This window comes from Artemia sp. Qi Xiang Cuo, chromosome 11, assembly GCF_049724085.1.
Source record: "Artemia sp. Qi Xiang Cuo chromosome 11, ASM4972408v1, whole genome shotgun sequence".
Lineage (NCBI taxonomy): Eukaryota > Metazoa > Arthropoda > Branchiopoda > Anostraca > Artemiidae > Artemia > Artemia sp. Qi Xiang Cuo.
Window position 1 is genome coordinate 49,315,656 of NC_142804.1, and position 21,689 is coordinate 49,337,344.

General features: G+C 34.5%; 1 protein-coding gene and 1 pseudogene across 4 annotated transcripts in view; both read left to right on the forward strand.

Annotated features, from left to right (window-relative positions):
• The window catches only part of LOC148947082 (zwei Ig domain protein zig-8-like), a 409,223-nt gene that overhangs the window by 155,757 nt on the left and 231,777 nt on the right, over positions 1 to 21,689 (forward strand). The window lies entirely within an intron of this gene.
• On the forward strand, positions 8,269 to 9,288 carry LOC148947083 (uncharacterized; annotated as a pseudogene).

The window sequence follows — 21,689 nt, forward strand, 5'->3', positions numbered from 1 at the left end:
TATCTGGACCCTTTGAGTAATGGGATTATTAAATAAGCCAACGAATTTTATTTGAAATAAAAAAAAAATACTGCTTTTAGAAACGAACATTCACAGACCAATTGGAAATTTAGCATAACAACACTATAGGATGCTTCCTTGCATTGTTTAACTGAGCATAGCGCCTCACATCTCTTCCTTTAAATAAAAGTGAATGTCTATCTTTTTCTTGTGTTTTTATAAGCAACTTTATCTATTTTATTTTAGCACTGGAATCTTCAACAATGTGCAAGGGGGGTATTATCATGGTGTATTTTTCTATGACTCACATTGCTGTCAGGGGTGACATCTAACTTTGCTCGCTTTTTCTGGGGGGTATGATCAACAACTTCCTAAAATAAAATTATTTTCAGTTTTCTCAGTAGGTAGCTTGCAAGCTTAAAGACCTAAATTTCAATCTACTTAAACACATAAGGAAAAGAGCGGAAGTCCTAGATGGAGGCTAAACACAGCATATTTTTCATAAGATACTCTCTAAATTAAAGCGTTTTATACTTTTAAAAAAGCCTCATGTTTTAATTAAACACTACGTCTCTTAATTTGGTCAAATTGGCCTCCAAAACATAATTTAATTTTCAATTGCGAAACTATTTTTTATTAATTTTTTTTTATTAATACATAGTCTTAGGAAAACTTCATAACCACATATAGAGTTAAAATACAATGATGCTGAAATAAATAGAAAAGGCCAAGGTTAAATTTTCACAAACTCAACTGAAATCAAAAGTAAATTCTTGAAGATTACAAGAAAACCAAATCTTCCCTTGCCTTTTCGTGAAGCAACGAATTGTTCAATAAATGACTCTATAGTTTTAGAATTTTAGTAGCTTAAATTACGGACCGTCTATAGGCAGTCTATGAATCTGGCCCAATGCCGAATAAGGTTCTTATTACATTTCACATGTTGAATCAAATATTTTATGTGATTAAATTTATAGCTAAGTTCACTATAATATCCCATTGCCTATTGTATCAAGTGCCAAAAAGGGCTTAGATCACTCACAGTGGTAGCTACTCAAGGAAGAATTTGAATAACCCTTTTATATTGACTTTTTCTACAAAATAAGTTTTTCAAAGAAAGGTAAAGAATTCCATTAAACAAAAATTGAGCAAAAATAAAATCAAACAATCTACCAAACGTGAAACTATCACTAATTAGCATCTATAAATAAATGAAACCCAAACTGAAAGGAAATTACAATAGATAGTCGAGTCAAATTCAAAACAAACAGAAATTAACATAAGTTGAGGGCAAACCTCCAATGCCTTCCCAATGCCAGTGTGGGGATTAGTTAATAGAACATTAAACGCACTATTTATTATTATTTCTTTATTTACATATTGGAATTAACATTTTAAAATTAGAATAGCCAAGGCTTATGATGTTTTGAATATTCTCGTTTATTTGATTGAAATTGTTTAATTATAAAATAAAATAATGACCTTTCGAGATTAGGTCTCGTTAGATTTCAGTTCAATGTCTTCTTTTGCTTTGAATATTCTCGTGTATTTAATTGAAATTGTTTTATAATAATAAAAATAACATAATGAGCTGTTGAGGTCCAGTTTGAACTTCCTGCATTCAAAATTTGGTCCAAATTCAGGATCTAGATCCACACTTCTAATCCCCCACCCCCACCTTCTAAGAAATAAATATATATCCACACAACAGACAAGTATTTGTACAAATCAACTAGAATAATCTTCCTCATTGAATTTGAGGATGCTCAAGGCTGTATGAATCAGGATTTTATTTCATATTTATATATTTTATTTGGTATTCCACTGGTAGCGTCGATTTTCACCAAAGTTGATGTTTATAAAGCTTTTAGTAATAGCTTAAAACCATTAAAACTGGTAAAACAAGGCGAGTACATGTCCCGCAGACGATGTTTGAGCTCCAATAAAACTGGCAATTTTTGAATTGTATACAGGCCTATAAAATTTGTTACACCCTGAAGGTTCCTGTATCTCATTAGCCTAAATATATGCATGCTAATTCAGTTATATTGTGCCGTAAATTTTTTACATGTCATTCATGAAATAGCATTATTCACCGCATGCATATAAGGAGTCGATTTACTAAATTATTAAAATATTTTTAGAATATCTATTTAAAACTTACGTCGATAATCACAGCTATGTTGCCAGATTCCTTCTCTGCTTTGGAATGGGGTGCAAGACGAATTACAGTTGATCTTTTTGCATTCAATGATTCAATTAATCCCGTCTCAGTCTTATCCAGAGTTTCATCCAATTTTGCGCGTTTTTGCTGCGATGGTTGATCAACTTAATTCTAAAATGACACAATTTAATTAGGTACTTCAATTTTTACTTATTCAGAATATTAATGGAGGGCACTGAGCCTAACAATTCCATAGTACCAAACACAAAAAGTTGACAATTATAGATTTTTTTTTTTATGCATAGCTTTTAAAACTTTTTATATACCTAAATTGCGAAATGCTTAAAATCACAGAAAAAAGGAAGAAGGAAGACTCCGACATAACCTAAACATAAAATTATTAAGTATATGAAGGGGGTCCCCTTCTAGCCAATATCTCACCCCTTTAAGCTAAAGTTTTTTTTTAGCACTTTCAAAAGAGATATCTATTCTAATTAACCGGCCTTTGTGATTCAAGAGTTCGTGATTTGAACAAAATTCGAACTTTAGCGTAAAGAGCGAGGTATTGACAAGGGGTAAACCCCTTAATACATGTGATAAAAATATATAAATATAGAAGATTCGTTATGTAAGTTAATTCGTAAGTTAATTCATAACTCAATTTTGAGAAAGCCTTTTTTAGCCAACAAATTTGTAAACATGCTCTTCTTAATCAGATAGTGAGAAAACATCCCTTTACAGGTAGAAGAACGTAGTGATTTGATTATTTTATTGGTGAAACTACATGTCCTGTTTGAATATTAACACCTTTCTTCAGGGGGAAAGGATGAAAAACGATTTGATTATTTTTATAGCAAAACTGACTGGCCCTGTTTTTGAATATTTACCAAAATTTGATGAAGAAAAAAAACGGGGACTTTTTAATTAGAATAGGAAGCTTTTTTTGAAAGCGCTAACAGCTTTAGCGTAAAGAGCAAGATATTGATGAGAGGGGCGACCTTTCATATCTGCCGAAACTAATATGCAAATTCTATTTTAATTTTTCATATACAATGAGCCAAAATCAAAGTGAACCTGCCTCTCTCTTTTTTGAATATTTACTAAAATTGAAACACATGGACAGTTTAATTAACATATGAAGCATTTTAAAAGAGCTAACAGCACAGTGAAAAAAAGGGCGTAAGTAAGGAAATTCTTCCCTAACTTAATGGCGAGACAAAAAAAATAGATTTCTTTTTATTATAATAATTAGAAAATTTTACTCACCAGAAGTCGCTTAGAATATTCCATATCTATGTAAATGATTGCAAAAAGATTGATACTGCTAGAATGAACTATTCAAACTGTAAAAAATTCTAATCTGAAACCTGAATATATACAAAAAAATAATTGAATATATTGGCAGCTAAAAAAGACACACCGGTTTTTCTGACACGGATTTACCCTAAAAAAAACACTTCAAATAGCATGGTAATTCCTAGTGCTGTACGCAAATAGCATGGTCCTATGGCAGTACGCAAATAGCATGGTCCTATGGCAGTACGCAAATAACATAGAAATTGCTAGGGCAGTACGCAAATAGCATGGTCCTATGGCAGTACGCAAATAACATAGAAATTGCTAGGGCAGTACGCAAAATGGTACCTCTTACCCTACTGTAACTGTAGTGTCTCAGGCGTAGGTTTTCCTGTCCCGTTTCTTGTACCCTTTCATGCACCCCTCAAATCTTATTCAAGCTTACTACTAATACCTTTCATGAGAACCATATATGCCCCTAGAGCAATACTTACAATGCCCGCCCCAGGCCTTGAGGGGGGGGGGTTGGTGTCGACAGAGAAGTTTTTCTTATCTGACCTTTGAACTATTGTTAACGAAATGACCATACATAAAGGAGTTTTTATTATATGATCTTTGAACTATTTTAAATGAAATGGCTACCTCAAATTTTTTATCAGATGTATTTGGGGAAAAGGGCTTGGAGGGGGGGGGCTAGGTGCCCTCCGATCACTCTTGACTCTTAAGAAGGGCACTATAAATCTCGATTTCCAATCGAATGAGCCCCCTTTGAAGTTTATATGATGACCCCATCTATATGAAATGCCTCTGGGGAAAAAAATAAATGGAGTGTAGGGGGAGGGTAGCTGCCCTACATTCACTTTTGACTCTTAAAAAGTGAATTAAAACTTTCAATTTCCAATCAAATGAGCCCTCTATAAAGTTTATACGAGCATCCCTTCCGTAACAACCAAATATGCCCCCAGGCCATAACTTACAACGCCTATCCTCTGGCCCTGGGGGGCTTTGTCGACACCAGAGTTGTTTGTTATCTGAACTTTGAACTATTTTCAACAAAATTTCTATCTCAAAATTTTTATCTGATGCATTTAGGGCGTGGAGGGGGGGAGCTAGTCGCCCTCCGATCTCTTTTGACTCTTAAAAAGTGAACAAGAACTTTCAATTTCCAATCAAATGAGGCTTCTCCTAACTTTGTACCAGTATCCCTTCCATAAGATCTATATATGCCCCTAGAGCATTACTCATAGAGCCTGCCTCCTGGCCATGGGGGGTTGCGTCGACACAGGAATTTTCTTATCTGAACTTTGAACTATTTTTAATGAAATGACTATTATAAAAATTTTATCGGATGGGCTTGGGGAAAAAAGGGTGTGTGTGTGTGTAGGGGGGGGGCTTGTTGCCCTCAGATCTCTTTTGACTCCTAAAAATTAAACGAAAACTTCCAATTTCCAATCAAATGAGCCCTCTGTGAAGTTTATACGAGCATCCCTTTTAATAAGAACCATACACGCCCCAAGGACAACACCTATTTCCAATTGTCCTTGGGGCGTGTATGGTTCTTATGAGAGGGATGCTCGCATAAACTTCAGAGAGGGCTCATTTGATTGGAAATTGAAAGTTCTAGTTCCCTTTTTAAGAGTCAAAAGATATCTGAGGGCAATTAGCCCCCCCCCCTACACACAAACACCCTTTTTTCCTCAAGCCCATCCGATAAAATTTTTATAATAGCCATTTCATTAGAAATAGTTCAAAGTTCAGATAAGAAAAATTCCTGTGTCGAAGCAACCCCCCAGGGCCAGGAGGCAGGCTCTATGAGTAATGCTCTAGGGGCATATATAGATCTTATGGAAGGGATACTCGTACAAACTTCGGAGAAGCCTCATTTGATTGGAAATTGAAAGTTCTTGTTCACTTTTTAAGAGTCAAAAGAGATCGGAGGGTGATTAGCTCCCCCACACGGAAAGAAACAGATAGATTATGTTTTATTTTTATTTTTCCAAGTTTATCACCAAGTTTCAGGATGTATGGTAAAGTGATGAAAGTATTGTGATGGTCTAAGAATGTATTGATTGTCATGTCGTCCCCTAGGCATGTTTATTGGACCTTTCGACCACTATGGGAAGAATATCAAATTTTTTATCGGATATAAAGAGGGGTTACGGGGTGCCAGGTATAAAAAAGTACGGAAGGGGGCTGGTTGCTCTCAAAAGAGCACTAAAACTTTTCCTGAAAACGGTATAGTGATGACCCGACGGAGAAGAAGTAGCGTGGGGAGGGGTATAAGTAATTGTCACAAGTCTATCCACAGAACGGAACGTTGGATTCCAGCCAAATTTGGTGAAATATAAATACTAGGCTAATAATTAAGTGTTCCTTATTTTTATGGGGGCTGAATATGATCTCTTTGAGATGAGGAGTGGTCAGGTACATACGCAGAAATTATTCCCCGAGGCAGAAATAAAAAAAGGTTTATTTGATCATTTGAATAAGAAGTGTCTTTAAATTAAAAAATATAACATTTCGGAACCCGGGGCCCTGAGCCCCCCCCCCTATGTACCTTCCTGTTTAGGGCATTAAATCTCTTTGATGACCATCGTTACGTGGTGGACAGGTGGAACTCATTCTACAAGCCTGGTCAGTAGTTACAATTATGGTCAGGAGTACCCGTGCTCGACCAGAGCCTGTAAGAGGGAAGAGCTACATTTTTTTGTTATTTGCATCATAGGCAGCGCGATAGCGCTACCTAAGTAAAGAACGATGTGGGCCCCATGCATTATTTATTTTTCTTTTTCCTTCTTCTTCTCCATACCCGGGCACTTTATATCGAATGAGTTATCGTAGAAACTTCAAAAAGGGCTCATTCGATTGTAAATTGGAGTAGCTAGGGCCCTTTTTAATATTTGAAAGTGATTGGAGGGCAACTAGCCCCCCCCACCCCCATCATTCCCCCAAACACATCCAATCAAAATATTGAGATAGCCATTTTGTTAACCGTAGTTGATTTCCAGATAGAAAATATCTTTTTGAGGAGGAAACTCCCCCACAGCCCTCGGGGCAAGGGTTTTAAGTTATGCCCTGGGGGCATATAAAGTTTTCATAGAAGGTGTTGTCGTAGAAACTTCAAAAAAGGCTCATTCGATTGGAAATTCAAAGGGTTAGTGCCCTTTTTAATAGTCGGAAGTGATTGGAGGGCAACTAGCCCCCCCCCCAAACCCATCATTCCTCCAAACACATCCAATCAAAATCTGATTTCCACATAGAAAATATCTTTTTGAGGAGGATACTCCCCCACAACCCTCGGAGCAAGGGTTGTAAGTTTTGCCCTGGGGGCAAACAAGGTTTTTATAGAAGACATTGTCGTAGAAACTTCATAAAAGGCTTATTTGATTAAAAATTCAAAGGGTTAGTGCCCTTTTTAATAGTCAAAAGTGATTGGAGGGCAACTAGCCCTTCCCCTACGCCCACCTTTTCCCCAAACACATCCAATCAAAATTTTGAGATAGCCACTTTGTTCAGCGTAGTTGATTTCCAGAGAGAAAATATGTTTTTGAGGAGGAGACTACCCAATAACCCACGGGGCAAGGGTTTTAAATTATGCCCTGGGGGCATATAAGGTTTTTATAGAAGGTGTTGTCGTAGAAACTTCAAAACAGGTTCATTCGATTGGAAATTGGAGTAGCTAGTGTAGTCAAATGTGATTGGAGGGAAACTAGCTCCCCTCCCCTCCACGCCCATCATTCCCCCAAACACATCCTATCAAAATTTTGAGGTAGCCATTTTGTTCAGCGTAGTTTATTTCCAGATAGAAAATATGTTTTTGAGGAGGACTCTCCCCTAAAACACCCGGGACAAGGGTTTTAATTTATGCCTTGGGGCATATAAGGCTTTTATAGAAGTCGTTGTCGTAGAAACTTCAAAAAAGGCTCATTCGATTGGAAATTCAAAGGGCTAGTGCCCTTTTTAATAGTCAAAGTGACTGGAGGGCAACTAGCCCCTCCACGCCCATCATTCCCCCAAAACACATCCAATCCAAATTTTGAGATAGCCCTTTTGTTCAGCGTAGTTGATTTCCAGATAGAAAATATTTTTTTGAGGAGGAGACTCCCTCAAAATCCTCAGGGCAAGGGTTTTAAGTGATGCCCTGGGGGCATATAGGGTTTTTACTGAAATCTTTGGCGTAGAAACTTGAAAAAGGGCTCATTCGGTTTAATATTCAAAGGGCTAGTACCCTTTTTAATTGTCGGAAGTGATTAGTGATATTTTTTTGTTGTCTCTGTTGTTTAGACCAGGGCACTTCGTATCGAAGCAGTTGTCGTGGGAACTTGCTTATTCTATCAACCAGAAATCACAAAGTGTAGAAGCTAAGGTGAAATTCCCAGTTTTTTCAGGCGTGATCAAAAAAATTCCAACCACATATGATGCTGACACGGTGAAAGCCTTCGTTTCATGTTGCGAAAGGGCTGAGCGATGTGGTGCTAGTCGAACCTATAATTTTCACTTTTCCTTACGTTAGCAGCTAGATCTGGCTATGAAAAGCCCACCAAAACTATATTTTGAACGTTTTCCGATTGAAGAATTTGTATACCTCCCATAACGGTGCTATAATTTCCAGAAATTTAGTCACGTTTCAGTGGCGTGCTCCGATCCCCAGATTTGTCCACGTTGCGTTGACCATGGCCATACGTCGAATGCTAGTACCCCATGCACGGAACCAATTGGATGTAAAACATGTAAGTCGACAAAATATACATGTCAGTCATTCCAATGCCCTGAGATGAAAAAGCAAATCGGAAAACAAAACCGCTCCGATGAATGGACAGAATACTAGGATTGTGTCGTGGAATATGAATGGAGGTGTGTCTCACAGAATCCTTGTAATTGAAGAACTATGTAGGCGTAGCGATACTCTGTGCATCCAAGAACATTTACTGACAAGTGATAGCCTCAGCCTACCCAAGTTTTCGGACAATCTTACATTTTATTTTGTACCAGCTAAGCCTCGTCAACGTGGGAGGCCCTCTGGTGGACAAGCGATCGTATGGAGTTCTGCCGTTGATTCCGAGTGTCTTCATGCAGCTGAAAAACTTATGACTATAAGGGTTGGGAACCTGGTGATTGTCAATGTCTACCTTCCTACAAACTACAGTGACAAAGAATCAGATAACTGATTCTCGAAAGCAGTGCGAGCTCTTGCAAAGTGCCTCAAGACTATTATGTTGTCCAAACTAGAATGCGTTGTAATCGGAAACTACAACTGTAATCTAGTCAACGACTCGTCTCCTCGGTCCCAGCTGATTGCAAGTGCACTTGAAAGTCGGTATCGTGTGCTTCCAAAATACAAAGATTTCACGTTTGTACATACTAGTGGTTCAGTCTCAAATATACACCATGTGGCATGCAAACCAAATGTGAGTGGCCCAGTGAGCGTACTAATGGGAAGTCACTCCGCCGACCAAATTCTAATTGAAGTATGTGTTAATGTGTGCATCCCAAAGGTCAAAAGTACTTCACAGTGGCATGAAAGAAAAGATTGGTCAAAGGCCGACTTCCTGCTTTATCAGACAGTGCTGGACACGACGCTTCAGAAGATCAGTGTGCCATTTAGTCTACTACAAGCCAACGTGCAAAGGAATATCCAGGAAACTAAAACACAGGTTAATGCCTACTGTGCTGAAATCACCCACGCACTACTAACCGCAGAAAAGGCTGCTATTCCTATTAGGAAAATTCGTAAAGGTACTGACATCCCAGGATTATCAAAGGAGTTGTCGTGGGAACTTTTCAACTTGAGACATCGCATCACTAGTGCCATTTTTAGTGCCATTTGATACTTGCAGGAGGTGGAATTTATAAAGAAAACTCATAAATGAGAAATAACTTTTATGTGAGCTATTAAAAATCTGTCTACGATGTTTTTGTAGCCCGCTAGCCCCACCCCCTGAGAAATGGCACAAAAGTGCAATTTTTACCGCCATAGGGCACTTGCAGATGAGGGAATTTATAAAAAGCACGTAGATATGAAAAATAGCTTTTAAATGAGCCATTAAACATTCTTTTATGATTTTCTGGTAAACCGCTAGCCCTGGAGAAAAAAAAAACAGGGGGAAAAACGGGAGACAGACCAGGGCTTTCCCAATGCTAGCCCACTAGCCCCAGATTTTCTGCTTGAGACATGGCATCAAAAGTGCCGTTTTTGTGCTATTTGGCAATTACGGATTGCAAAACTGATTAAAAGCACGTAGATATGAGCAATAGCTTTCAAATCAGCCAATAAACATCTCTCTAGCTAACGAGCCCCTAGCTTTTCCGCTTAAGACATGGCACGAATAGTGTCATTTTTAGTGCCATTTAGCACTTGCAGGTGGTGGAATTTATAAAGAAAACTTAGATATGAGAAATAGCTTTTATGTGAGCTATTAAACATTTGTCTACGATATTTTTGTAGCCCGATAGCCCCACCCCTGGAGAAATGGCACAAAAGTGCCATTTATAGTGCCATATGGCACTTGCAGATGAGGGAATTTATAAAAAGCACGTAGATATGAAAAATAGCTTTTAAATGAGCCATTAAACATTCTTTTATGATTTTCTGGTAAACCGCTAGCCCTGGAGAAAAAAAGGAAAAAAACAAAAACAAAAAAAACGGGAGACAGATCAGTGCTACCCATGCAAAAAAGTGATTTTCTTTGTTGTTCAGATGGGGACTTAATTACCCTGTGAAAGGTTTTCGACTATGCTGATTCCAATGGTAAATTTTTCATTTTGATCTGACGCCATATTTCAAGGGGTTTCAGGCTTTTTTCTAAATTAATGAAAAAACTTTTTCCACAAAAAAAGTTTTTCAAAGAAAAGTGAAGAATTCAATTAAAAAAAAAAAGATCCAAAACACAATCCAATAGTCTACCAAGCGTAAAACTACTAGACGTTACAATTAACCAATAATTGGAATCAGACAAAAACAGTAATTACAACCATTAACCATGTCAAACAAAAAAAGAGCAGAAAATAACCTCAATTGGGCTCAAAACCCCTATGCCTTCCCAAGGCCAGAACATAACTTGCACATTACTGAAAAAAATATAAATTTTTTTATTTTTATAGCTTTAATAAATCAAATAATATGAAGATTTTGATTACTAAATATCAGTAAATGTATATTAAACTGACAATACACATTCATTTGTATTTTTTTCAGTAAAGTACAAATTATGTTGTGGCTTTCGGAAGGCATAGGGGTTTTGAGCCCAACTTATGTTAATTTATGCTCGTTTTGAGTTTGAATTGGTTATTTATTGTAATTTCTGTTCGTTTTGGGTTCCATTTATTTAACGATGCTAATTTATGGTAGTTTCACGCTTGGTAGATTATTTGATTTTATTTTTGATCATTTTTTGTTTAATGGAGTTCTTTACTTTTCTTTTAAAAACCTATTTTGTGGAAAAGTTTTTTTAATTAATTTCTGTTCGTTTTATATTGACATAGTCTATTCAGAGAAAAAGAAAATAATACTTAAAATCTTTTCGGTTTTTTTTGAGAATTTATAGTTTGTCCTGCTATTTGTATGCTGGAGAAAAATTTTCAACAATTTTTAACAACATACACCCTCTTAAACATCTGGACACAAAAAGTAGTGTTTAATTTAGTTTCATACCTCCTCTAGTTGACCTGAAATGGAAAACTTGATACCATTCGCCAAAAAAATCTGTTTACTTTCTTTGATAGCTTGGATACACTTATAATATTTTGATTTGGTTAAATTTTAAGAGCAGAAGCAGCCCCTAAAGTTTGAACGTAATACCCTCAGTCGTTCTTGGGATAATACTGAGATGCCTTATTGGGAATTAGCATTAACACAGTGCATTTTGATTTAATCTTATGGCAACATTTAGTTTTTAAACTTAAAGTCAAATGGGAGGGTGGGTCTGGGAGGTGGATTAGTTTTCCTCCAATCACTTTAGACTATTAAAAAGGGCATCAGCACTTTCTATTTTCAATCGAATGAGCCCTTTTCGAAGTTCCTACGACAACTCCTTTGATACAAAAGTAGTAAGCGCCCGATTACTTGAAACCCTACCCGCAAACCTACGCCTGAGGCATCGGGTATGTGTGTAGGTTTTCAAGTAATTGGGGTTACCAGGGTCATTTGCAAAGAGGTACCACTTCTATAGAAGCTATAGTAATTTGAAATACCATATGGAATTTGCTTGAAGGTATATACTGTTTTTACGTGCCTTTACCAAAAAGGGTGGGTATAATATGTTCTGTTACAAGTTTCTTCTGACATAATTAACTGAATTTCTATTGCATGATATACAAGTTTTTTTTTAGGTTAAATCCGTGTCAGAAAAACCGGTGTATCTTTTTAGATGCCAATTATTTTTTGTATATATTCAAGATAGTTTTCTTTACAATTCATATTAGTAAGAGAATTGAATTCAAAGAGAATAGTTTTTATTTTCAAGGATATTAGTAGAGGAAAAAAATGAGTGGTGCATTTACATTATTGGAGATTAATGATGGAGCTAACAACAGTGATGTAATTACTTCTTTAGTTTACGAGATTTGCGAATTTTTTGCGAAAAGGTATTAGCGTAAAGGTATTGCGATGGTTAAGAATGCCTCACGGGTAATTAAAGAATTGGGGTGCTTCCATCTATAATACAAAGAACATGCTCCGATACTTAATAGATATGACGCTTACAAGAGACATTGCTAGAAGGTATTCAATAGCCTAATTGAAAGGTAACGATATAATGACACTGGGACTTGACCTAGCTTTACCTCGCCGATGTGGTCTGTATAATACATAAGTAACGTATGAACAGTATTTTCACTTTAAACAGAAATGGCTGACGGGTTTTGAGAGGACTGAGTTGCAGGGGGGGTGGAGTTGCACGGGGGTTCAGTTAAAGGGGCTACAGTTACACGGGGGTTTCGGTTATACAGGGGTTCAGTTACAAGGGAGGTTCAGTTGCACGGGGGATTGAGTTAACTGAGGATTGAGGTCCATAAGAGTAATAGTTTTCTTTACACTTCATAGTAGTAAGAAAATTGTCTTCAAAGAGAATAGTTTTTATTTGCAAGGATATTAGTAGAGGAAAAAAATGAGTGGTGCATTTACATTATTGGAGATTAATGATGGAGCTAACAACAGTGATGTGATTACTTCTTTAGTTTACGAGATTTGCGAATTTTTTTGCGAAGAGGTATTGCGATGGTTAAGAATGCCTCACGGGTAATTAGCGTGTTTATTTGTTTTTTTTTTCAGGGGTGACTGTATCGACCCAGAGGTCCTAGAATATTGAGAGAGGCCTCATTCAAATAGAAATTAAAAGCTATAGTGTCCTTTTTAAGTGACCTAAGGATTTGGACGGCAACTAATCCCCCTCCTAGGATAATTTTTTCCCAAATTCATCAAATTAAAAGTTTAAAATTACCATATTTATTAAAAAAAATCGAAGAACTATGTCTGAGTGTAATTTAATCCCTCACATGCCTGGAGGGAAGACTGCGAGTTATGAGCTTCACCCATTGTTTGCATATAGCATTGGTTTTTTGGAAGCATACAGACTTGTTCATTTTTTTTTTTGTGGGCATTTGATGGGTGAGGGGGAGGCATGTACGGGAGAGGATCTCTCCATGGAGGAATTTTTCTTGGGGGAAGAGACCGTTCCGAGAGAGGTGGTGTCATCGTGCCCAGCACTATTTAAAAACGATACGACCCTAAATTTTAAACTATAATTTAAACGAGAAAATAGATTGATTACTTAGGAATATCGGTTGTAAGTTTTTTTCTAATGAATTCCCTTAGCTACTTTACATATACTTAATAGCAGAATTATTCTCGTATATGAGGGGGTTCGCCCCCTTCGTCAATACCTCACTCTTTAGGCTAAAGTTTGTTTATTTCTTTCAAAAGAGACATATATTCTTAAACGTCATCCTGTTTTAGTCAGGGGTCTTTTATAAAGAAGTTGAAAAAAATCGTTAACGAGCTGTAACGGCGAGGCGTTTAGTTGGTATGAACCCCCCCTCACATCAGCCATAAGGTTTGGTAAGGTTAATTGTCATTGTTTCTCCTAAATTTCAGTTTAAAATTTTCTTTTAATATGTATAATGCCCTATAAAATAGGGCACTACAAACATCAGAATCAACTTTAGAGGGGTTATTATTTCCTTACTAAATTTTTCTTCTTTTTTTTTTTAAGGAGGAGATGGATTCATGCAATTACTCTCCCCCTGAAAAGCGACCAAGATGGAACGATACCACATCGATGCAAGCTACCAAAATACACGGTGAAAATATCCCTTTACACATTGATAACGATTCAAGTGAAACAAGAAAACAGTTAAGGACACTTGTAAAAACACAGATAAAGGACAAACATAGCCTTCTGTATAATGGTAGAGATGTGAGCCGCTTGATTATATTAAATCACTCAATTAAATACCCTGTGATATCATTATACCCCGTGATATCGTTATGCTAAGCATTCCAACACACAAAAATGCTTCAGCGACCAAAGAGATTTTTTTTTTTAATGTTTATGTACATTGTGATTTAGAAATTAAAGGCTATTAAATGTTTAACAAGTTAAAAACGGTTAATAGACGACTCGAATTTCACTTTAAGCAATTGTAAAAATAGTAGATTTTCAACAGATGATAAATCTTCCATCAAATGATGAGTAGAAAATACACTTTCAGATCCAGCATGCCAGGGAACACACTTTAATATTAATCATGTAGGAGAACCATAAATGTTCAACCCCTAAAAAGGTAAGTTAATCCTAAATGGTTATTGGTTAGTGAACTGTAATCTGTTTGAGTATGATAAACGCTTGTGTAGCAATGTAGTAATTTAGGGACGTAAACAGTTATTATCGGAGATAGCAGGAACATCACTGAAAACGACTGGTTGTTAGCTGAGAAATATCCAGTCTGTCGTAAGTTGAAGATTCATCAATGTTTGACGTGTCTAACTTTACGTAAAGTTAAATTTCCAACCAGATAATGATTAAATTCAAATGTATTGCACTCTTTTTCTCATTTTCTTTCTAGAATAAAGAAAGTGTCCCAAATTTGAGGGGGGTTATCACCGTCCTGAAGACGAGGTTAGGTTCTTCACACAGTGGACACCTAAGAACATACCTGATTGTGATAAATCCATAAGACATGCTAAAAACTATTCTATATCATAGGACCATCGTTTGTGGATGTTTAAGAGTGAACTCTCTGAACTATTTTTATGTAAACATTTTTTGTTTTTTTTTTTTCTTTCTAAAAAAAACAAATCTTTTTCAAAACTTCGAAATTTTTCAACTTTATTTATTTTTTTCTTTTTGTACATAACTTAAAATGTCAAAATATGCTTACAGTTCTAACAATTGCGCTCTGTGATTGGTCAGAGACACGATGTGACTTCCCCACCGGTATTCTATGACCGGTTATTGACACTACCTAATCTATTGCATGTATTAAATCAGTATTTTGTACGCAGTGGAATGATAAACACATAAGTCATATCTTTAAAAAAAAAAAAGTGAAGATGGAACATTTTAATAAAGTATGTTTACATAACAAGGTTATTGTAGCATTGAATGCCGACAAAGAGAAATATTTAAACTTTGAAACAAGTACAGGTGGTAGCACTATTGGAAATGTATGCATGCATTGTCATGACAGTAAGGAATTAAATTTCTTTGGAATACCGAAAAAATTCAACTCTTATGTTGGTGGTTATGCGAGATTGAGATCTCCAGAGATGATTGCACTCAAAGAGAATGCCAACATAAAAATAATCATTGATGATAGAGGACAACTCCTTGTTACTGTTGTAACTAACACATTACCTACTGATACATCCAATCGTCACCTTTCGGGTATTAGCATTCAACGGAAGATCAATAAAAGAAAGGCCTACTCTTCTACTAATATCGTAAACCATATCTTGTCTACGTGCCGAAACTGTTACCTGTGTAAAAATAATGTGATAATAGACAGTGAAATTGCCAGAAAAATAAAAAAGGGCATTGTCAGAAAATATCACGATGGAATATAAAGATGAATCGATGAAAAACAAAGCACCAGCAAACGTTACTGCCATTGATCAAACAGTCATTGAACCAAATAATACCAAAGACGAAAAGCATATTGAGCCTGTTGATGACACACCAGTAAAAATTGTGTATGACTCAAAATGGAATAAGGATTATTCTACTGATTACGAACTAAGAGAAGACAATAGCTATAATATCAAGAGAGAACATGGTGAACTATTTTATGGAACAGATTCAAAATGTCCAAAGTTAATCATTGATATTAATAATGTATCATAATAAATTTTTTGTATTAATATTCTACAGAGCATTATTTCATTAAAAATATATTATGCATTACATTGTTATGTGTTCATTATTTTTAGAGTACGCTAGAATATCAAACGTTTAGAATGTCTAATAAAACGTCGTAGATGTAAGAAAAGGAATTTGCATACATCTATTGTCAGACACATGGGAACAAATTCTTTCTTGAATTCGCCTACTGGATAAATATAAAAAGACATTTCATTCAAGAAATTATGACGAAACTCTAAGTAAGCAACAAACTCTTTCTTGAAGTTACCTCAGGGATACACAATGCAGAAATTTCATTTAAGAAATTATCAAAAATTGTAAGTTAGTAGCAAATTCTTTCAAAAATATTTTAATACTTTTAAGCAATAAATACCTTTAAGCTTAACCCATCTTTATTCTTTAGAATAGTTTTATGAATTTCATTAAATTATGAAGAAATTGTAAGTAAGTAACAATAGCTTTCTTGAATTCGCTTCCTGGACACAATACAGATATTTAATTCAAGAAATCATAATAAAATCGCAAGTAAGTAATAAAGTCTTTATTGTTTTCACTTATTGGATACACAATACTGAAATTTCATTCAAGAAATTATGAAGGAATTGTAAATAGGTAACATCGTAACATTTTGCTCGTCGTATCGGTCCTCCTACGCCTGGAGGCGCATAAGGTCAGCAACAGTGATTCGCCACGACGACCTGTCCTGAGCCATTCAACCATAGCTCCTCCAACGAGGACCTCGCCAGCTTCGCCTCCTTCATTAGCGACCTGCCAAGGGTCATTTTCGAGTCTCCACTGATCTTGCTTTCGGAGACTCGTGGCAGGTGTCCAACACCATGCATCGTGCGGCAGCCTTCCTTCCGGCTCATTCGCACCATATGCTCCTCCAATACATCCATCTGCCGTTCTTTCTAATAAGATCAAGGATGGGGGTATGATTTGTCATACGATATATTTCATCATTTCGTATTCTTTCTGTCCAACTTGTATATTTAGGATAGATCCTCTAGGCCAATTACTTGTCGAATTGCCTGGAGATTCGTCGTTCTTAGTATGAGCAGTGATGCTCCGATGATTTCACTAGCCGTACATTAGTAGGACTAGAAAAGGTCTTTGCTGTTTCTGAATTCTACAGCTTGCAACAAACCTTAGTGAGATATGGTCTATCACTGAATTTCTCCAAATGTAATATCTTACGGTTAACAGTAATTGTAGACCCAGCCTTTAGATTGCGCTTCTTTTTCGGTCCCATGTGTCTCTTCTTTTCGGAATTGGTATCTTGCGTATAGACATGCTGCTGAGATACTTAAACTCTCTCACTTGCTCAATTTCCGTCGAATTGTTAACCAAAAGATCCTTCGGCTAAGTCAGGTATGACTGCATTCGACATTGATTTGGTCTTGTTAGCATTTATGGAGAGTCCGACAGCATTTGCCATACAACTGTAGTTCTGTTTATACTGATCATTGCAATTTTGTTCCGTTTCGTGGTGTTATAAGCCCATTCTTGGGCGAACAAAATCACCCGGTCATTGACGTTCTCTCAGTGTATTTAATTGGTATACTCGCGTTTTCTACTGTATTTGCCTCCGTGGTACCGGAACCGTAACCTTGTCTCAGTTTTTGGGCTTCCTGATAATAACTGAAAAGCTAGTTGCAGCCTTGCCTGACAAACTCCCCGAGACAGTGAAGGCTCTCCGTCAGGCTCATCATGGGTTTGTACGCCTCACGATATCATTGATTTAGTGTCTTTACTGTGTATTTACAGTTGATTTGTATGTATTCTATAATGCATTATAATCTTTTATTTATAGCTCCGCGATGTATTGAGTTGACGGCTTGAGCGGGTCTATAAATACTATCATGGATAGTATTTATCCACATATATTACACTCATGTTACCTCATGGATACACAATGCAGAAATTTCATTTAAGAAATTATCAAAAATTTTAAGTAAGTAGCAAATTCTTTCTTGAATTCGCCTCCTGGGTAAACAAAAAAGACAGTTCATTAAAGAAATTATGAACAAATTGTAAGTAAGTAGCAAATTCTTTCTTGACTTCACCTGCTTGATAAACAAAAAGACATTTTGTTTGAGAAATTATGACAAAATTCCAAGTAAGTAACAAACTCTTTATTGTTTTCATGACTTATATACACTATGTAGAAATTTAATTCAAGAAATTATTAAAAAATTCTCAGTAAGTAACAATTTCTTTCTTGAAGTCAACTCTTGGATACACAATACGGAAATTTCATTTAAGAAATTATGAAAAAAAAAACAATTTCTTTATTGAAGTCAACTCTTGGATACACAATACGGAAATTTCATTAAAGAAATTATTAAAATATTTGTAAGTAAGTAACAAACTCTTTTCGTTTTCACCTTTTTGATATACAGTACATATACTTCATTCAATAAATTATGAGAAAACCTCATTTAATTAACTTTTTTTTCTATTTATCAAAAACAATTTTCAATTAGATACACGATGTATAAATTTAATTCAATAAATTAGGAAAAAATACTCAGTAAGCAAAAATTTCTTTCTTGAAGTCAACTCATGTATACACAATACGGAAATTTCACTCAAGAATTTCATGACTTAGATACACGATGTAGAAATTTGATTCAAGAAATTATGAAAAAATTCTCAGTAAGTAACAATTTCTTTCTTGAAGTCATCTCTTGAATACACAATACTGAAATTACATTCATTAAATTAAGAAAATATATTGTAAGTAAGTAAAACACTATTTATTGATTTCATCTCTTGGATGTTCTGCTCATAAATTTAATTCAATACATTACTAAATATTCGCAAGTACTAAACTTTTTTTTTTCTCTTTCTCAAACTAAAAGTTCAATAATATTATTTACGTATAAATAAATTTCAAGAACCAATTGAAAAATTATCATTAAGTAAAAATATCTTTATTGAAGCAAATTATTGGATATGCAATACGTAAAATTCATTAAAGAAATTATGAAAAAATTGTAACTAAGTAGCAAATTCTTTCTTGAATTTACCTGTTGGACTAACAAAAAAGACATTTCATTCAAGAAATTATGAAAAAATTCTAAGTAAGTAACAAACTCTTTATTGTTTTCACGATTTAGATATATGACTTAAAAATTAAATTAAATAAATTATGAAAAAATTCTCAGTCTAATTATCAAATTCTTTCTTGAATTCACCTGTTGGATAAACAAAAAACATTTTTCAATTAGCTAAATGATGTAGAAATTTAATTCAAGAAATTATTGAAAAATTCTCAGTAAGTAACAATTTCTTTCTTGAAGTCAATTCTTGGATACACAATACTGAAATTTCATTTAAGAAATTATGAAAAAATTGTAACTAATTAGCAAATTCTTTCTTGAATTTACCTGTTGGACAAACAAAAAAGACATTTCGTTCAAGAAATTATGAAAAAATTCTAAGTGAGTAACAAACTCTTTATTTTTTTCAATAGTTAGATATACGACGTAGAAATTTAATTCAATAAATTATGAAAAAATTCTCAGTCTAAGTATAAAAGTCTCTATTGAACTGACATTATTTATAATAAAAAACAAATTTCGTTAAATAAATTATGACAAAATTCTCAGTAAGTAACGCTTTTTATTGTTTTCACGAGGTAGATATGTTACATAGAAGTGAATTTAATTAAACTATGAAAAAATTAAAAGTCAGTAGCTTTTTTTCTCTCTATCACAAACAATTTTCACTTAGCTACGCGATGTAGAAATTTAATTCAAGGAATTATGAAAAAATTCTCAGTAAGTAACAATTTCTTTCTTGAAGTCAACTCTTGGATACACCCAATACGGAAATTTAATTCAAAAAATTATAAAAAATATTTGTAAGTAAGTAACAAGCTCTTTATTGATTTCACCTCTTGAATATAGAGTACAGATACTTCATTCAAGAAACTTGATTAAACACGTTTTGAAACTACATGCTATTTGGATGCCTTTCCTTGGCACCTTTCTAAACGAGCGGGGAATCCCCACTGTCTCAAATACATTTCAAAAAAGTGAGCAGCAAGAAAACTCCACGTTTTCAACCAGAATGTTTTTTGAGGGACCAATCGGAGGAGAGTTGCACAGTCGACAGAGCTTTATTTCATTTTTTTAAGGCACATTTAGCCGAGGGTACAGGGGCGCCCGTCCCCACGACTTACTGTACCTTAAAAAAATGAAATAAAGCTATGTGGAATGCGCCAATCTCCCCCGCTTGGTCCCTAAGAAACCGTTCTGGTTGTAAACGTGGAGTTTTTACGCTGCTCACTTTTTTGCACTGTATTGGAACCAGTGGGGAATCCCCACTCGTTTGGACAGGTGCCAAGGAAAGGCATACAAATAGCATGTAGTTTCAAGACGTGTTTACTCACGTTTCTTGAATGAAGTATCTGTACTGTATATTCAAGAGGTGAAATCAATAAAGAGCTTGTTACTTACTTACAAATATTTTTTATAATTTCTTGAATGAAATTTCCGTATTGTGTGTATCCAAGAGTTGACTTCAAGAAAGAAATTGTTACTTACTGAGAATTTTTTCATAATTTCTTGAATTAAATTTCTACATCGCGTAGCTAAGTGAAAATTGTTTGTGATAAAGAGAAAAAAAACTACTTACTTGCGATTTTTTCATGATTTCTTGAATTTAATTTCTACGTCGTATATTTAACTCGTGAAAACAATAAAATTTGTTACTTACTTAGAATTTTGTCATAATTTCTTGAAAGAAATGTTTTTTTGATTATACACCAGGTGAATTCAAGATAGAATTTGCTACTTAGACAGAGAATTTTTTCATAATTTCTTTAATTTAATTTCTACATCGTATATTTATCTCGTGAAAACAATAAAGAGTTTGTTACTTACTTAGAATTTTGTCATAATTTCTTGAACGAAATGTCTTTTTTGTTTGTCCAACAGGTAAATTCAATAAATAATTTGCTACTTAGTTAAAATTTTTTCATAATTTATTGAAGTAAATTTCCGTATTGCGTATACAAGAATTGACTTCAAGAAATAAATTGTTACTGAGAATTTTTAAATAGTTTCTTGAATTAAATTTGTAGATCATTTCGCTAAGTAAAAAATGTTTTTTGATTATCCAACAGGTGAATTCAAGAAAGAATTTGCTACTTAGACTCAGAATTTTTTCATAATTTATTGAATTTAATTTCTACGTAATATATATAACTCGTGAAAACAATAAAGAGTTTGTTACTTACTTAGAATTTTGTCATAATTTCTTGAACGAAATGACTTTTTTGTTTGTCCAACAGGTAAATCCAAGAAAGAATTTGCTACTTAGTTACAATTTTTTCGTAATTTATTGAATGAAATTTCCGTATTGCATATCCAAGAGTTCACTTCAAGAAATAAATTTTTACTTACTGATAATTTTTTAATAATTTATTTAATTCAATTTCTGAATAATTAATCTAATTGAAAATTTATCTTTATAGAGAAAAAAAAAGTGTACTTACTTTCGTTTTTTTCTCAATTTATTGAATGAAGAATCTGAAATGTTTATCCACGTGATGAAATCAATAGAGTTTGTTACTTAATTCAAAATATTTTCTTAATTTCTTTAATGAAATTTACGTATTGTGTATCCAAGAGATAACTTCAAGAAAGAAATTTTTACTTACTGAGAATTTTTTTCATAATTTCTTGAATAAAATTTCTACACCGTGTATTTAAGTTATTAAATTATTGAATGAGATTTCCGTTTTGTGTATCTATGACTTGAATTAAATAAAGAAATTTTTACTTAATTAGAATTTTTTTCCTAATTTATTGAATTAAATTTATAAATCGTGTAGTTAAGTGAAAATTGTTTTTGATAAAGAG